This window comes from Stenella coeruleoalba (genome assembly GCF_951394435.1).
Source record: "Stenella coeruleoalba genome assembly, chromosome: 11".
Lineage (NCBI taxonomy): Eukaryota > Metazoa > Chordata > Mammalia > Artiodactyla > Delphinidae > Stenella > Stenella coeruleoalba.
This window is the reverse complement of record NC_137157.1, coordinates 83,754,029-83,773,491: the sequence shown is the minus strand read 5'-3', so window position 1 is coordinate 83,773,491 and position 19,463 is coordinate 83,754,029. Positions and strand designations below refer to the sequence as shown.

General features: G+C 40.0%; 1 long non-coding RNA gene across 1 annotated transcript in view; it reads left to right on the top strand.

Moving 5' to 3' along the window:
- The first annotated feature begins 2,634 nt into the window (after nt 1–2,634).
- Nucleotides 2,635–19,463, top strand: part of LOC307194644 — a 103,176-nt gene continuing 86,347 nt past the window's right edge. The window contains exon 1 of the long non-coding RNA XR_013830598.1: nt 2,635–2,747. This is a non-coding gene — a long non-coding RNA (uncharacterized lncRNA). The remainder of the gene's footprint in view (nt 2,748–19,463) is intronic.

The following is a 19,463-nucleotide window of genomic DNA, read 5'->3' as shown; positions in this document are numbered from 1 at the left end:
CTTGATATGAGGGAGTGAGTGTATTTAACATATGGGAAGAATATGAATCATATTGTGGCCAGAGGGCAAACTGTGATAGATTGCAAAAATGGTTCCAATTCTTCACCCTTCCCTGTTTCTGCACATTTTGCGATGTGACTTTGCAATTCCTTTGTGAAAGGGAGGGCTTTTTCCCCACCCTTTAGACCAGCCTTGTGACTTGCTCTGGCAACAGAATGCAGTGGCTGTGTCTGTGTGCCAGGACCAAGCCTGAATCTCAGAAGGTGCTGCATACGTTATCTTTGTGATGGACCCTCCTTCTCCATGGGAACAAGTGTGAGATCACCTGCGTGATGATAAACCGTGTGAGACAGAATAGGTAACTTAGACCAGTCAGCCCTTAGCTGACCTGTCAACTCAGACTTACAAGCAAACCCAGGAAAATCATCCAGGCCTGGCCTGTTGCTTATCAGAAGCACGTAGTTAACCCACAGATGAGAACCCGTAGATGAGAAACAACGAACGGCTGTTGTTTTAGCCACTCAGAGTTGAGGTATTACACAGCAAGAGATAACTAACTCACCCTCCTTTTACTCTAGCTGGTCTGGAAAGCACTTTCTTTATGACCTTTTGTAAAACGTTGTAGAATGCAGGAAAGGAAGAGGAATGCAAGTTGCTTCCTGGTAGCCATGAAGTGTTTCATTAGATCTCATCATTTTTGTTTTCTATTGGTCGTATTCATAAATATGTAACAATAAACATTTAGGACAGATATAGCATTTTCACTCATTTCTATTTTAAGACTTATCTTTCTAGGAAAATTAAGAATCAAATTATAATGGTTCTGTTGTCCTGGGGGTCTGTAACGACGGATGCCTGTGACGGATTGCCCACTCCCACAAACACACGTCAGTCTTTTGGAATGTGGGAATTCCCTGGCGTTCCAGTGGTTAGGGCTCAGAGATTTCACTGCCGAGGGCCTGGGTTCAATTCCTGGTCAGGGAACTAAGATCCCACAAGCCTCGAGGCATGGTCAAAAAACCAATCTTTTGGAACGCGTTTAACCCTCTAACTTCATCTCTTGCCACCAGCTTCCATTGTCTTCATGACTCCTATACTTTATTCACTCAAGAAGTATTTATTGGACACCTATGATGTGCCAGGAATTCTTCTAGGTGCCAGGGATATAGGAAATAGCAGTGAACAGAATAAACAAAGCCCTTGCCCTCAAAGAGCTGGCATGGAAGGGCAAGTGGCAATCAATAAACAAGACATTACCGTGTGAGACCATGCTGAGTGCTATGCATAAAACTACAGCACGAACAGAGAACTATTGATATTCTGTTTTGTATAGGAAGCCTTCCCTAATAACGAGAAATTTGAGCAGAGACCCGAATGCAGTGAGGAAACAAGCCATGCAGATACAAAGGGGGTGAGGGAAAGTGCTCCAAGCAGAGGGAAGAGACCAGGCAAATGCACTGAGGAGGAAGTGTGTTTGAGGAATATTTAGCAGGCCAGTGTGCCTTGTGTAGAGCCAGCAAGGGGACAGTGGTAGGAGATGAAGTTAGAAAGAGGTAGCCGGGCCCAGATCATGAAGATCTTTGGGGTTGTGAAAATTATGGACTTTATCTGTAGGGAGATGGAGAATCATTTGGAGCTCTAGTGATATTTGACTGCTGTAGTTTTCCTATGTTGTTTCATGCTTACTGTGTGTGTGCACACATGTGTGTGCAAGCGTTTTCTCTGATACGATTGTCTACTGCTTTCTCCAGCTGGCCCATAGCTACTCATCAATTGAAACCTAGCTTAAATATCACCTGCCTTGGGGAAGTAAGTCCCCAGGAATTTACTTTCTTCTCTATTCTCCCCAGGAAAATACATATACTTTTTCATCCAAATTGGGACTCATTTGAGAGTAAAAGAAGACTCTCTCAACAATACATCAACACACATGGATTTGAACTGACATAACTTGGGAGAATAAGAATACATGGTTACTTAGTTTTAACGTCAATCACATGACACTTAAATTATGGTTCATATGTCTGCTTTTCCCCCCTAGAATGTGACCTCCACAAGAGCAGTGTCATTTTGTCTCTGAGATTCATAGACCTGTGTAGAATCTGATATGTGATAGGGATTTAGCAAATGGTTTCCAAACAAAAAATTGTGTTGAGTTTTAAATACACCTTTTTTGTTGTTGTTGTTATGGTCAATTGTATTATTTTTTCAATATGTTTTGCTATCCCTTTCTGGCAAAGGCTTATTTTTTCCGATCCCATTGACATTAGCAACAGTGTTGGCACTCTGACTTATAGTGGCCCTCTCTATGGGATGAATAATTGACCACACCCTGTTAAACTCAGAATGGGCTGATGAGTTGCTTTGACCAATGAAATGTAAGTGGAAACGAGTCCAGGTGACTAGTAGTCCCAGTTTATCAGGATCGCGAAGGTTCTCAGGATGTAAACCTCTCAGTTTTAAAATCAGAGCAGTGCAAGCAAACCATCCTGGTTTACCTGGGATTCAGGGGACCCCTGGGATGTGGGACTTGCTAAAACACGGCAAGTACTGGACAAAGCACAACAATTCGGTTACTCTAGAAATGACACGTGCCATTTACAAGCAGAAGCTTTATAATCTGTTCTGTGTTTTCTTCATTTTAGTTTTCCTCTGTCACAAGATCAGCAACATCCCAAAGAAAGGAGATTCCATCAAGCTTGGACAAAAAGACGTGGAGCGGTATCATAGCTGGTGATAATGAACAGGTAACAAGTTCAAGAAATCAACCTTTGTTTATGTAATCCGCTAAGATTTTGTGGTCATTTGTCGATGTAACGTAGCTAAGCCTAAACTGATGATTATCTTTCATTGGATATACATTTAACTCATGGTTTGCTCAATATATATTTTAGGTTTCTAAGGACAAGATAATATTTTTCTTTAAATCCCATCTGAAACTTAGCAGAATACCTCTAGTGTACTGGGGTTTTGATAAGTATTTGTTGATTAATTATTAATTTTATTACAACAATTTCCACATCTCTAGAGTTAGGAACATAGCTCAGAGTAACAGGGTGTCTGTCTGTCATTTGAGTAAATTTTACTGATTTCAGACAAATCTGGCAAACCAGACTGCAGTGTCTCTGTGCCAGTTTCCTAGAGAAAATGTGGAATGGGTTTGATAAAACATTTTTTTCCCCTCTGCCTCCAAGCTTGTCCCAGCTGGGATCTTCTGGATTAGACGGACAAACTGAATCAAGCAAAGTTTCCTTCTGGTCACACAGAAGCACCATCAGTAATTTGCTGAGAAAATGAAGGGTCAGTCTCTGGGTGGATGCTGGTTCTTGCAACATTTATGTGTCATAGTCAATCACGGTGAAGTCATTGCATCCTACACACTGCCAGCCTCCTCTGGTAACTGATGAGGCACTTTTGGTAATAGCATTCTCATTTCCAGACATTGACTATTTTATCATTTGCAATTGTAGGATATTTTTGACATCCTTGTTTCTTTATGTAAGATCACAGTGACTTTATGTCAGTAAATTTGTCAGTGCACACTGCTCAGCTGTGACAGGAAAAGCACTAAATGGATGTGATTCAATTTTAAATATAATTAATAAACTACTGGGAAATATTTCTATTATGAATACGCTTACGTTTTGTCAAATCCTCTGTTTACTCCGTGTGCTTAAAAAAACAGCTAATGTCAAGTGAATTTTTTTATGTGAAGAGAGAATAGGCATCAGAATTATTATGAAGCTGATTTAATGACAAGCATTTATTTTAAATAATATTGCCTTCTATCTGAATTATGAATATCAAATATACAAACACATATGTTAAGTCTGTTTAATTACCTGCTATACTTCATTATTATAATGAAGCAGAAAGGCTTAGGAAACTTGCTCCTTGCTTAAAGTAGCCCTGAAAGATAAATATTTTTAGTTTTCATTTTTAGAGGGAAAGCTGAGATCAGAAAAATTTATTAATTTTCTCTAAGTCACTCACTGAGTAAGAAGTAGATACAGGATTTGAGTTTATGTGTGTGTAGTGTCAAAGCTCTTTGCCTTGTGTCTATGTTCTGCCTAATTCCGGAAGCCTAAGATGATACTTTCTGCACCTTCTGGGACATCCACAGCCTGTCTGGATTTCCCACTGCAATCCTTTGACCATACCTGCCCACCTTGAGTTTCTCAGAGGCTTACTTCTGGAACCATCCAATCTCAATTTTCCATCCCCAGGATATCTACTTTCTGTTCTTCAAGCCCTCTTTGGTTTGGACAATTCTGCTCTCAACCAAGTTTTAGACAACATAGGGTATAAGGATGGATTTTTCTGTGTTTCTGCAGGCTTTAAAGGAACCACTTTAAATGTACCCTAGTTCTTTTGTGCCATGAGTACCAGCCAAGGGATTCAGAAGTAGGATTTCTTCTTGCTGAGGAAACACACACACACACACACACACACACACACACACACATGAACACACATACATACACACACACACACACACACACACACACACACACATTTCAACTTCTCATTCACAGAGTGCCATACAATAAAAGTCATTCCTTTCTAGTACCTGAGTGAATTAGGATGAACCCTCAGAGAAGCAAAATCAGAAGTGGATTTTCTATTTCCTTTGAACTCCTTCCTAGGGCTGCTATGTATAGTTGTGCATTTCACACCCTAGGGATCACCATTTACATGTGTAATAACATATATTTGTGTATTGATTAACAGCAATTTAAAGGCAGATCATAGTCAAGTGTCTTGAGGGAGCGTCAGCATTCCTCAGCTCTCACAAAGGCATCATTTAGGCCAGCACTCCCTGCTTGTTTCCAGAATAAAGAATCACAGCATAAAGGAAAGTCTTTAGACTTGCTTTTCCTGCCTCCTCCTACAAATTAGGTAATTTGGTGGGTATCAGTACATTTTAAAAAATATATTGTGCAGTAGAGCTTTGGGCAGTAAAATATTTTTGAGTCGAGTGGGCCAAGATAACTAGATTAATGCCTTCATATATTATGGGGGCCTGGTAAGTTGAGTCATGGGTGTGTATATGGGTCTAGGTCTACCTAGAAGACAGCCAGAAAGATCTATGTTTGGGCAATTCTTGAGGTATCCAGATTCTTCTACAGGAGAAGAACTTTACATGGAAAACTAAAGAGCAAAGTTGTCCACCAAATACCTGTATTGTAATAACTGTTACAGTTTCTTAGTGTGTGTGTGTGTGTGTGTGTGTGTGTGTGTGTCACCAATTACTACTGATGTAAAAGATTTAACTTTAGACGAGACCAGTGAAGATGAGAGGATCCCATTCTAACTTTTTCCACTTTATTCACTGAAATAAAATCAGTGTTGCAAGCCAAAGCCTTATTTTAGGGATAACTTCCTTATGTTCCATGTTAAATAGATTAAACAAAATGATCAGAAAGCTTTAAACCGTTTTTTTTCTTCCTTTGAGGTCAACACTAGGTTTGCCCAGTGGTCAGCTTTGCAAGCTATTTCACTCCTATTTTAATGGGCACATAAAGATCATTACATGAAAATTAATTCCCATCAGGGTTTCCAAGTATTCTACCCCCAGTTGAGATTTTAGGAAAGCTCTGCCATTCAGAGGTTGAGAAGAAACCCAAAGAAATCATTAGATCAGGTTAGAGTTAAGAGATTTTCAGACAGGAAAAGTCATTGAAAAGTATATATTTTGCATAATGAAACAGATGACAAACTGGGTGAGCTGTCCTATTAATGAGTCTCCTGTAAAGCCAGGGAGCCACCAAAGCAGAGAGTGAGCGCGTGAAGCGAAGTCTCTGATCTTAACTTTAACAACCAATTTTAATCAAACCATTTGAGGTGCTGAGTTCTTAGGGTCTTATGATAGTGAAGGCAATTTGAAAGAAGAAAAGAGGAAGATGTTTTAGACGAATTGAATTGCAAAATAACATCATCCATTTGGAGTTAGGATCAGGAAAACTTAGTTTTATTTTGGATTCCACAGAATTCCATATTTTCACAGGCCACGACCATATTCTCTATTAGACTTTCCTTAACAGTAGTTTTTAGAGGTCAGGTAATATGACCTTAAGTTTCTGAATTGTGTTTCAGTTAAAAGCCTGAAGAGAGCAGTTCTTTCTGGAAAGGTCCATCCTGTATGAACTGAAGTGAAAGGATATCAATTATTAAGGGAATGCAAGAGCCTACTGCATATATAGACAATTAAGAAATATACTGGGGCTTCCCTGGTGGCGCAGTGGTTGAGAGTCCGCCTGCCGATGCAGGGGACACGGGTTCGTGCCCCGGTCTGGGAAGATCCCACATGCCGTGGAGCGGCTGGTCCCGTGAGCCATGGCCGCTGAGCCTGCGCGTCCGGAGCCTGTGCTCCGCAACGGGAGAGGCCACAACAGTGAGAGGCCCGTGTACCACAAAAAAAAAAAAAAAAAGAAAGAAATATACTGGTACTAGGTCATCAATAATACTTCTTTGAGGTTGTCCTCCTGCAGAACAAATATTTATGTAAATACATTCTTAGATGTTTAAGGACTGAAAAATCGGTATTTTTTCCTTTTTAAGGGGTTAGCAAAAGAAAATATAGTTGGTAGGTAGGTGCTGTACTTTTATTCTGATTGATCCAGATTGGTTATACCATCAGAGCAAGTTCCTGGAGAGGTGCCAGTTCTCCACTTCAGTTGGTATTGCACAGTTTACCTTGTAGGAAAGAAGAGTTTACCAATGTGAAATGAAGTGTACCTTCAAGAAATGAGTGTATCCAAACCGCAGAGCCCAAAGACTGGTCATGTAGAGCTATGAGATTATATGATACAGTAGGTAAGGGTATGGGTCTCAGTTTCCTCCTCTGTGAAACTAAGAATTTATAGTACAGTTGGTGGTTCTCAATCCTGGTGATGCCCTTTAGAATCACTGGAGGCGCTTTAAAAATAAAACACACTACCCTCAGAGACGCTGCTTCTGTTTGCCCGGAGTGGGGTCCCATGCTTGTGTTTCAAACTCTCTCAAGTTATTCTAATGAGTAACCCGTTATGAACGGCTGATTTTAATTTAAACTATCTCAGTTTCATGGATGAGTAGAGAGATCGCACAGGAGAGGGGACAGAGCCAGGACTGACAAAGGACAACACTCCTTAACCAAGTTGAAGTTTCGGCAGCCGTAAATCTCATGCCCTTGAACTTGCATTGTAAATATATTAATGAGAGTGTCTAACTTCCTTTCAAGTGAAAACGAGGAATACATTCTTAATTTTACAACTATATTGCCCTTTGACTCGCTTTTTTTTCAAAGGACGCGAAGTCTCATTTGATAGAATGTTAGAATCCGTGAGGGCAGGGATTTTTGTTATATTCACTATCGTGTGCCCAGCACTTACCACAGTGGCATATAGTAGCCACTCAATAAATATTTTTTGAATAAATAAATGAATGAATGTGTTTGTAGTTGACCCATTGCATTATATTTTGAATGAGTAATCTGAAATTCAAGTAGCTTAGTGATGGAGGAATACGGTTGCAAGAAAGGTGGTGAGAAATCACAATACAATTGACAATCAACTGGTTTGCCTCTCCATATGACATCAAAAAAATTAGGCTTTTTGAATCTACCACTTTTAACTTTGACTAAAACTGACTCTGTTTTAGAGGAAAAGTCTCCTTTTCTGCCTAACTTCTCTTCTTTTTGCTATCTCTCTTCTCTTTCTGTTATCCTCTCCTTTTCTCTTTACTCTTCTTCCTCTTTCTTTTTCTTCTATCTTCTCTTCCTCAATGTCCAAAACCAATCTAGGTATTTTCCCTTTGCCCAAACCTGCTCTTTCTTTTCAGTTTCCCTGGGTAATAGCACATCCAGGCTGCAATCTCTGTGTCACTCCAATCTTCACTTTCTCCTGTCCACCGCCAACTGATTGCTAAGATTTCTTAATTCCACCAGTGCATACCATACTGTTTAACCTCAATGCTAATCTCTTTTTCTAGCCCTTCACTCTTAAGATTCTCTAGCCTTCCAAGCTCTTGCTTCTCCAATCCAACTCTACGCTGAAGAGTTTTCTTTCGAAAATATTGATTTATGTGACTCTTCTACAAAATCTTGCATTACCTCCACCCTTTAGAAAATTCCTAACTCCTTAGCATGACAACAGCACCTTCCCTTATTACTCTAATGACCTCATCTGCTGTGGCACCTGTTTATTCGGGCTGTGTTCTCATCCTTCCACATGACTTGCTGTCACTGATGTTCTAAGTCTTTGTGGAAGTCACTGTGCTCACTGTGGAAGTTCCTTTCTAGGCCTTTTAAAGTTCTACTCATTATCGAAGGCCCAGCTCACAATTCGCCTCTTCTGTGAAACCTTTCTTGAACTTCCTTTTATAATTCAGCATTTGGCATCTTCTCTCTTAAACCATGTTTATGCTGCCTTGTATAACGAATAGCAGTTTTTGTGTCTATGTCCATCAGTAGATTGTATAGTCCTTGAAGACAGGGAGAACCATGGCATTTATGACTGAATCTCTAGTCTCTAGAACATATTAGCTGCCTAAGAAAACTTTTGTTGAGTAAATTAGTCGTTGTAATTGTGAGGACTTTAATCATTTTAGGAAAATTATAAGGGAGGGTTTTTGTTTGTTTTTTTGATCAAGAGTTCAAAAATGACCCAGGTAGGCTCTTATCCCAAGCAGTAAATGACTCACTCAAGGCGATGCGTCATTATCAGGGGGTTCTGTACCTGCTGTGATATCCTGTAACTGATGTTTTAAGTCTTTGAAGTTGTATATGACGAAATTAATCTCCTAAGCGCTAGTGGACAAAATGAACTCATAGGCAAGAATCACAACAGTGCCTGTTTATACGGAGAACTACCTAAATGGAGGAATAAGGAAGACAGGCATGATGCTTTGTATGGAGAGAATCTACAACTAGTGTTCCCTTTTTAAACAGAAAGATTTTTTTAACATCTTTATTGAGGTATAATTGCTTCACAATGGTGTATTAGCTTCTTCTTTAAAACAAAGTGAATCAGCTATACATATACACATATCCCCATATATCCTCCCTCCCGCGTCTCCCTCCCACCTCCGTATCCCACCCCTCTAGGTGGTCACAGAGCACCGAGCTGATCTCCCTGTGCTATGCGGCTGCTTCCCACTAGCTATCTATTTTACATTTGGTAGTGTATATATGTCCATGTCACTCTCTCACTTTGTCCCAGCTTACCCTTCCCCCTCCCTGTGTCCTCAAGTCCATTCTCTACATTTGCATCTTTATTCCTGTCCTGCCCCTAGGTTCTCCAGAACCATTTTTTTTTATATTCCATATATATGTGTTAGCATATGGTATTTTAAACAAGAAGACTTAAATCTACATCTATAATGACATGTTATTGAGTGTGTCTAGGAGATGTTATGTTTTCTCTTTTAGCTTTGGGAAACTTTGCCTTGACCAGAGTCATGTAGCTACAGTTTTAGGTGGGATATACACTCAGGTCCATACCAAGTTATACCAAATCCTTGTATATGTTTGTTTCCTTTGTATTTAACAAAGGCCTCATCATTGTTAGATTATGTGTGCTTTAAAGGTATTTTTCTCCTTCATAGTAATGAGCCCATAGAAAAACTGAAAAACATACAACTATTTAAAGTAAAATGTGGGGATAAATATTGTTGTGTTGATTCACTCTTCTACTGGCATTCTCATCTGATGAACAGTCCACATTTTGAGTCAGCTGGGCCAGGGCTGCTTCTAAGATATTGCAGCTGATGAAGTTGATTGACCTATGCAGATTTTAAGCTCATGACTTTTTTTTTTTAACATTTTTATTGGAGTATAATTTTTTTAACGTTTTTATTGGAGTATAATTGCTTTACAATGGTGTGTTAGTTTCTGCTTTATGGCAAAGTGAATTAGTTATACACATACACACATCCCCATATCTCTTCCCTCTTGCGTAAGCTCATGACTTTTTAAAACGCCTTGTTTAAATGGATCCAAATAGCAGATCTTTTATATTTTCTCTATATAAGTTCTTCATGGAGCAAAGAGACAGTGAGAGAGAGAGCCCTAATAGACTTATTAAATAAGAACGTTCTGCTTTTCCACTTTTTCTCTTTGATTCATGTCAAGCTCTCTGTATTACTAATTAGTTAGACACTTTAAAGTCTCTTCTGACTTTTATTCTGTCGTTATATAAGTAAATTTATTAGCCATCTTCATGAATCTGTATTTTGAAACAGATTCTGTTTGGTTTGACATTTTCTGAGTTTAAATGCCATCAAATTACTATTAACTCCAGACAGAGGGCATTAATTTTCCATTGTGCAGGGCATAAAGAAGCTTCATGAATAGGGTTTTTTTTTTGGTTTTGTTTTTTAACCTTAAAAGACAGCAAACGTTTTCCCTGACATTGTACCACGTGAGGCAGTTTTGATGCCAACTAGGTACCTCTTTTAGGGCACTCATCTTAGCCAGCACTTATACACGCAAACATGAATTTGTAGAAAATGTAGGAATGTGAGCAAATATGGAGATGTTGAAGGTAGAAGTGGGACTTTTGCTTGTCACAATATTCAAATTTAGTCTTAATTGAATTATCACTTTAATGAATTCTTTATTTCATGCCCAGGGGGTTCTTAGGTAAAGTTCCATAGCCTGAGCTGACTACAGAGGGAGAATAGAGAAGGCAGAATTCAATCTTTTGTGGGTTCACAAAAAGATTTTAAAACGTGTATCAATTAGTAGTGAGATATGGAAATAACAGTAGGAATTATTTCTTCAAGAGGGAGGAATGTGCCTCCTTTTCTAGTAGGGAAAGGTCCAACTCACAAGAAGACGATCAACTTTTGTTAAAATTGAACACAGAAAGGCAGAGCCAGTTTAAGGGTTGGGTTACCCAATCAGCTGGCCAGGGTGCCAATATTTAAGAGGCAGTAAAATCAGTGCACTAAATCAGACACAGAACATCCTTCTACTTGGGTTCCCACGTACATAACCTTCTACTTGTGTTCCCACGTACATAACCTAATTGGAAAATATATATATAAATTAGTACCATAATAGGGAAGAACAAATCTGACTCCATATTAGGTCCTTTTTTTTTTTTTTTTTTTTTTACTTTAAACTTTGTGCTCTGCTGCCTGTGCTTAGTCATGTGGGCTCTGCACCTTTTGTAAAAGAATGTTGCCTAGAGCCTGAAATATACAGGATAGCCTATCCTCAGGGCTCTGACCTTTAAAAGTCCATTCATATAGAGATTAAAAGTTGCAGAACAGAGAATAACATTTGTTTTATTGGAAGTTTACAGGAACATTGTGACCTGACCTATGTGGACAGCTGCAAGAACAAAGGATTCCTATACCAAAAAGTCTGCAAAACCTAACCACAGCTCTCCCTCACCTTGCCTTTAAAGATTCTTTGCTAAAGCTCTTTGGGAAGTTTGGCGTTTGGGGGGCATGAGCCACCCGTCTCCATGCATAGCTCTTGAGTGAACCTTTCTCTACTCCAAATTCCAATGTTTAGGTTTGTTTGGCCTCACCACGTGTCAGGCACAGGAACTTGCATTTGGTAACAGTACTGTTTCTGCTACATACTCAAGTGAGAGTTAATAAGTACCTTTTTGTAACTTTGACCTAACTTTGTTGCATATCTTTTGCAAGAGACATACACAAATTGCATAGACCTCACCACTAACCCTGAGCCCTCAAGCACCCATCATCTGAAGTCAGTGGAAAAACCTGAGCTAGGTTCCATAGGAATTACCTATTATTATTTACCTTCTAAGTGCTTGAATATGTCTCCCAAGTATATAAATACATGGCTATTTAAGTTTGCTAATAAATGTATGTTTTCCCTTGTCCCATCAAATAAACGATGAACAGATATTTAAAGAATACCATTTTGTCGAGGTAAAAGAGTATCTTGTGGGGCAAGGGAGAAGGTACCCATATATCAGCATCAGCATCCAGCCCTGGGCGTGGAGGGGTAAACAGTTCCCTAAATCAGTGGAAAGCGGTTGAAAAAAGAGTTTGTGCAGAGTTAATGGATCCCCTAAGGGCCACCAACTGAGGGAGCCTGGAGTCCATAGATGGTCTCTCCTGGACCCTGGTGCTTGGCAAAATGTTAACATGCTATACTAAATCATATGGTCACCTCTGAGCTTGTTCAACAAACACACTTAAAAAGGGTCACCAGATCTTTTCAGGGACCTGTAATTTGTTGGAGCCAGAAAGAGCTGAATTTGAAAAGTACGGCTTCCCTGCTGTAGAGATCAAATCCATTGTCCGAGCTGTGTTTTGTTAACTTTGTACATAGGATCTTCTTTAGCAACTCGGCAGACACAGCTGCTCTTTACATCTAGAAGTGAAAGAAGCGAGTCTGAATGGAATATGTGGACTCTGCTGAAAATGAAACATTTGCTTTACTGAAGGACTTGGGGCTCAACCCTGCATGTGAAACTTCTGCCAGAGCTCAAAGTGGAGGGGAGAAAAAGGGAGAAAGCTATATAATTTGTTTGAAGTTGTCCAGCACACAAAAACTGTCCAGCAGATGTGAGAAAGAAGAAAAAAATGATATTTTAATTTCTCAATCTAGATGATTAGTTGACTCAAACAAAAGAATATGAAAAAGGGGATTGTCAATGCTTTCTGCATCGCCCACGTTTTTGTTAACTCTTTGGATAATATAGTTGCTTCTGTGTTACCCATCCAGGAGAGATTAGAAAATCTGAATGTTTGATCTGCATGTGCTTCTTTTTTGTCCATAGGGAATCTACTGTTCTAACAGATTTGGAACCTGTATTTGATATTTCCAAATCCTTTGGGGAAGCATAAACAAAAGGGCAGGAATCACAAAGCACCGCCTAAGGAAAGGATTCTCTTTGTGTTACATGTAGCGCCTCTTAATTCCATCCACACACGAGTCGAGCCTGTGAATTCTCTCTGAACGCATTCGCTTGGCTGTAAGAGCAAAAATAAGAAAGACTTGAAAATAAGGGGGTGATTTCATAAAAAATAATCAGCCAAATGAATCCATTTGACTAATCAACTGAGTGATTTGTTTCCTTTTTTGCCTCCCCCCACGTTTGCACTTTATTCTTACTTTGATGAAATGTTTCACTAGGTACTGAACAAATGTTAAATACTGGCTGTTCTATTCTTAAAGTCTAGTTGGAGCTATATTTTTGTATCTAATTGTTGATATATTAGAATCAAAGGTAAATCATCATAAAATTCCATAAAAATAAACACGAGGCTGCTTCGCTGAGAAGTTATTTCCCAGACTTTATTTAAAAATCCTGTCTGAGTACAGGGGGTAATTTTAGTAAGGGCATCACATGAATAACTGGAAAATGTCACAGCTTCATGAGTGTTTCTTTATCTGTAAGTGAGCTGAAACCAATATTTAGAAATATTTAGAAATAATTCCTATCTTACAGAAAACTTATATACCCCCTTGAACCGTTACTTAAGTTACCGTCCTCCCATCATTCTCCCTCCCACTTCTAACGTCAAGTCTTTACTTTTCTTCCTCCCCTGACACTACTTTAAAAATTTTTATTTATTTATGTGTTTATGTATTTATTTAATTTTTATTTTGTATTGGAGTACAGTTGGTTAACAATGTTGTGTTAGTTTCAGGTGTACAGCAAAGTGACACCACTTTTAAAAAAAAACATTTGTTTTATTTCAGGAGAAAATATTTCTTTTGCTTCGTTCATTATTTACAATGAAGTCGGGGATATACAGTAATATGTAGAACACAGAATAATTTTTTGTTGGGGGAGGGGTGCTTCCAGGTTTTCCTCCAATTAAGTGAAAAGCTATCAGTCCCACTCACTGCAGATATGAAATCTAATCATTTAGCACATTAAAAGAGCAAAAATAAGCTTTCCCATATTTCACAAATCGACTCACACTCTTCATATTTTATCCTCAATAATGTATGCATTTTCCAGCTGGCTGAGGCTGCAATCTTTCTGCATTTTGGACATTTGTCACTCTATTCAGCCAGGCAGGAGAAGCCCCTGTGTAGCAAGCTCCTTGCACTGCAGGCATAGCATCTGTGAAGGAGTCACTGACATCTGATGATTCAAATTGCAGAAATGATCCAGGACGAATTATGAACGTCTGGGTAGTGCCCAAAGATTTTGAGCTGAAATGACTTTGCCCTTGGAGCCTTGCAGATTTTGGTGAACTCTTGGGGCCACAAGCTTTCCTGTGCACAGCCTCCATAGGACATTGCCCCACAGGTTCTACTCTGTGTCAGTTATCCTTCCGGCCAGGAGAATGCCAATTTAGCTTTCCTGAGCCTGAAATGAAAAGGAAGTGGTTCAAGTTTTAGCTTACAAACCCTCAAGGCAATCGGAGCTTTCTTTGAAATGTAAAACAGTGTTCTATCAAGCACTGCTTAAGGTATCATCCAACTATCAAAGTCAAAGATGATTTGATAGAACCTTACAAATCCCCATAATCTATGGTAAGTAGTAGTAGCTAAGGCTTTGGCTCTGTGTTTGCATGTAGGGCAGAAGCTGGAGGATCATTTATCCAACTTTAGGGTAATGAAGTGTTAACAAAAACCACATGAGGCTATTATTACAACCACAGGCCACAGACTGCTAAGAGGGTATCTCTCTGGAGACGCACCTATTTTCAAGAAATCTTTTGCATCTCAGCTTACCTGAAGGCATTTGCTCAACACAAGGTGATGCAGCTGAAAGACCATGCTTCGTTAGCCCTAATGAACAATGCTGAGCGTATTGTCTCTAAAATATAACCCGCTGACATTGATATATATGTACTTTAACTCATTCATCCCAACTTTATTAGGTACATATGTCTGCAGCAGACACAAATGAAACATTCTACAGCTAGGCTCCAAGCCAGAAACTAATTTATTCTTTAATGTGCTAGTGATTACTCGGTGGTTCCTTGAGCAGAGATGACAGGTCTGAGCTAATGGAGTTGTACTGTAAGTTAATATAAATCATGACAGAGCAATTAATTACAGAAACCGCTGCAAATCCCTTTGTTAGTTTTCCCCATCACCAGAAGGATTTAATAATATTCATTTTGCTAAGTTCCAGTGACATTTACAAGTCTTAAACCATTTTTAATCAAATCAATATCACTGGCTGCTAAATTTAGTTGTGCTTTGCTTGCAAGTCCTGGACTACATCAATACTAATGTTGCCTACCTTCTGTTCAAATGAATCACATTGAATACCCATAATTCCTCTTCATTTGTTTACATTGAGTAATTGGGATCTGAAAAACAGTGAAGAACTCGAAAACCCTGACTATCAGCAGGAATGAATTAGCAGGTAGAGGAGGAAATCTATAAATCAGTGATTACACAGGCATCATTGTATCTAATGTCCTTCATCAGTTTCCCCTAATTGCCCTCAAAAAAATACTTCATGATCATGAAACCAAATTCACATTTGGGCGGACTTTTTCAAGTGTGCCGGGTTGAAAGAGAAAGATGGGATTGAGGCACTGGAGCGATATGGTTTCATAACAAAAGAGCCTAACACCCGTTCAGACACCATCTCCGCTTAATCTCTGTGCATCCTTTGTTCTTTAAACACGTAGAGTCGACATTCTCTTTTTAAAATTAAATGAGTGGAAATTAGTTGGTTTGTTTGGACGTAGAAATGCTAGATCATCTCTAAAGAATAATAAACAATTCTTAATCAGGAATTGATTGCATTATAGATTTTTGGAACAAAATAAACTGCTGTTCCTGGATGGTAGTGTTGCTAGATCAATATCAAAACCTTTTTTTTTTCCTTTTTATACCCTGTAAAAGCTCTATCTCTGGGAAGAGCGCAGCTCCCATAGCAGTGTGCCTTGCACATATTCAGTAGATTTTCTGTATGTGTCCTACCTTTTTTCCATAATTGCAGATTTTTACTGCCATTTTATTGACCTGCTTTCGACGTGATCTGTGGTGGCCCTGAATCTGAGCCCTAAAATGTTAGGGAAGCTTTCTCTCCAGAAAAGTCACTGTGGACATGCTTTTATATGTGTCATGCTCCCGAGGTATACGGCACTTTGTTCTTTCTGCTGTGATCATTTCTGCTCCTCTTTGCTTCCTTACCAGATGATACGTTCCTGTAGGATAGAGAACTTGCTTCATCCATTCTTCCTCTACACTGTCGATACCTAGCAAGGATCTTTTCACATGATACTGCTCAATAAATGTTCAGTAGCCGGATGAACATATGCTACCCAGATGGGAGAGTGAGGAGGGTGTAAAACTCAAATTAGTTCATCAAATAACTTGCAAGAGCTGTAGAAGAATAGGTTGGCTGCAGGAAAATGTTAACCTGGGAGGGATGTTTTAGGGCTGAAGTTGGGAGCGAAAATCAACTTGATGAAGGCTAGCAAAGAGACCAGCACTTGGGAGTAGCTCCATAGGTAGGGCTTAAAAGCTACTAGTATCTTTGTACTTTAGTAGAAGTCCAGCCCTGCCTCATGATCGTGTTACTGACCCTCGTGGATCGGGTGGACCCCAACTGGGTCCTTCCCTTGCCCAGTGCCGCTCATGCCAGTTGAATGAGACCAGGTTTGGCAAAGCAGAGCAGAAACTTTATTCATTGATCAAGGAATGGGAAAGGGAGAGCTTGTGCTCTAAAGAATCCTTCTCTCCCAAGGGAGAAAAGTGGGGGACTTTTAAGGGGTAAGAGGCAGGTGCATGATCAGAAACTGGGGCAAAGAGTGAAGAGTTCCAAGACCAGCTGGGACATGCGCAGTTCCTCAGGCTCCCTGGCACACAGCGCTCATTGTGCCTAGCAAGGTAAATGGTCCCCCTTTGGGTGGAGATGTTAGCGTGGTAATGAGGCAGAGGCAACCTTCAGGCACTTCCAGGCTTCCTCTACACAGGCGCTGCCTTTGCAGTTAGGCTGGAACCGGTTCAGGGAGATTGACTATCGCGTTTCCTTTGAGGTGTAACTGAAAAACAGCTTTGACAAACATCAGGTGTCTTGGAACAAGAATAGAAATAGGTTAAAGCAGAGATCCTTCAGCTCCTTGGGATGTATATGGGTGACACTGCAGTGTATTGCAAAGAGGCCTGACGGGAGAGTCAGGGTTTGAACCCCCTGCCACTTTTGAGTTTTGTGACCTTAGAAGAACCCAGATATGGCTTTTGACCTTAGAGGAGGCACTAAGCTTTTCTGAGCCCCAATTTCCTCAACTTTACAGTGGGGATAAGCAACACCTAGGCTATGAAATTGTGGGGATTACAAGAGGTGGTGTGTATGTAATGCGCCAGCACTGAGTAGACTGCCCCCTACTCCCCAGGGGCCTGTGAGTGGCACCCATGGCAAGAAGGAGATCATTTGAACCTTTAAAGCTGCGGGACACATATGGGAAGAAGTGGATGCGTAACAGCTTTCTCTTCGTTTTATTTACTGTTGTGAGAGTATGGTCCGTTGTCAACATGGAATTTTAAAAAGACCGTTTTCTTTGTTCATTTGAGACTGTATTCTGATACAGTGGCTAAGGAGTTTACCTGTACCTGTAATTTTGGAAGGGAAATGAACTATTTTTAAAAATCACAATGTATCTCTAGTAAGCCTAAGTGGCATGTAATATTCCCACGTATAAGGAACCAGAAGCTAGTTTGTAAACTTTTTTCAGCAAAATACAAGACCTGTGGCAAATGACTTCTACTAATATTGCTACCATCACTATTTCTACTCCCATTGCTATTACTATTATTGTTATTAATGCTAGTACTGCTGTTATTATCTACATTTCTCCAGTGCTTACTATGACTATTGCAAAATTTTCTCATATATTAATCAATTTATCTTCACAACCACCCTCTGAGGTGGGAACTATTGTTACCAGGTCCAAGCTTGTACTGCTCACTGCAGGACAAGCCCATAAATCCAGAGATGAGTTGTTGGGACAAGGAATAGCAGCTTTATTCAGAAGCCAGCAGACAGAGAAGATGATGGACTAGTGTCCCCTAAAACCCTCTTACCCAAGTTAGAATTCAGGCTTCTTTTATACTAAAAGGAGAGGGGGTTTGCTTGGTTGTTGCAGACTTCTAGGTGCCTGAATTCTTTGTTCTTGCAGCCTTCTAGTAGGTCAGGTCCTCATGTTCCTATAAACCTCTAATAAAACAAATGTTATTCTCTGTTCTGCAACTTTTTATCTCTACGTGAATGGAAACTTGTTATACCTTTAAAGGTCAGAGCCTTGAGAATGGGCTGTCCTGTATATTTCAGGCTCTAGGCAACATTCGTTTACAAAAGGTGCAGAGCCAGCAATGACTAAGTACAGGCAGCAGAGCACAAAGGTTAGAGCTAAAGGAATAGTATGGAGTCAGGTTTGTTCTTCTCTGTTACACTATCATTAGGGAAATCCAGGCACAGTTAGTAAGTAGCAAGGCTGTGATTCCCATGAGAGCAGTTTGGCTTCAGAGTCTGCTCTGAGTAGAAAAGGTCCAAAGCCTTGAGTTTAGACATCCAGGTTCCAGTCTGAAACTGCTACCTGAATAGCTATGCAGTCCCTTGAATCCCTGCATTTCCCTGTGCCTCAGGTATTTCAATTGGAAAATGAGAATGAGAACTGTTAACTTGAAAATCTTTGGCCCTCACACGGCATGGCAAAAAGAAGAAAGGCATTAAGTGACTGCAGATATTATTTGCATCTCTTGAATAACATTACGAGGAATCTAAGTCATAACCCAGAGTGGTTTTTTAAAACCTCCCTTCCATTTTCTCATCCACACGTGTTGCATCCTGCCTGTGTCCCAGAGCATCTCTCTCTCCTGACCTCACTCTCGAATATGTCCCCCAGGTCATCCTTTAACTCTGCGGTGAGGCACTTATCTTTGTTCAAGTCGCCTTCACCTTTTCCCTGACCACCCTCTGCCCCGGTCACTTTCTACACATTCTCCCAATTCTTTTTCACCAAAATGCATGAACAAAAAAGCCAGACCTCTTCCTTTCGGTGGAGACGGGGAGAAGCAAGGTGCACCATGGGAAAATGAACAGGTGGGAGTGGGAGGTGGGCAGTGGACACCAGACAGAGGCAGATGTGACCTTCCAGTCCAGAGGAGGATTAAGAAAGGAACTGATGAAAGAATAGCAGTAAGTCTTAAAATTAAGGGTCAGGCTTTCTTATGCATCCTTGATAAACATGACTTCTTGTTGACCTGTGACACAGTTGATAGTGAGTGATAAGTGTGTGGTAGGCAGTTGTACCCAGACTGGACTGTCATCTTCCTGAGGGTAGGGATCTGTTCTTCCTCACTGCTGTATCTGCAGGGCCAATTTCAGTGTCGGCAGGTAACAAGCACTCTATAAATATTTGACAGAATAAATGAAGGAAGGCACGCACTCGGAGACGGGCATGCTGAATTTGAATTTTCATCCTAACAACTGACCTTTCCATTCCATGAAGTGAGCTATTTCACAACATTCTCTAGCATATGGATTATCTCTGTCTATGGCATCCATTCTTCC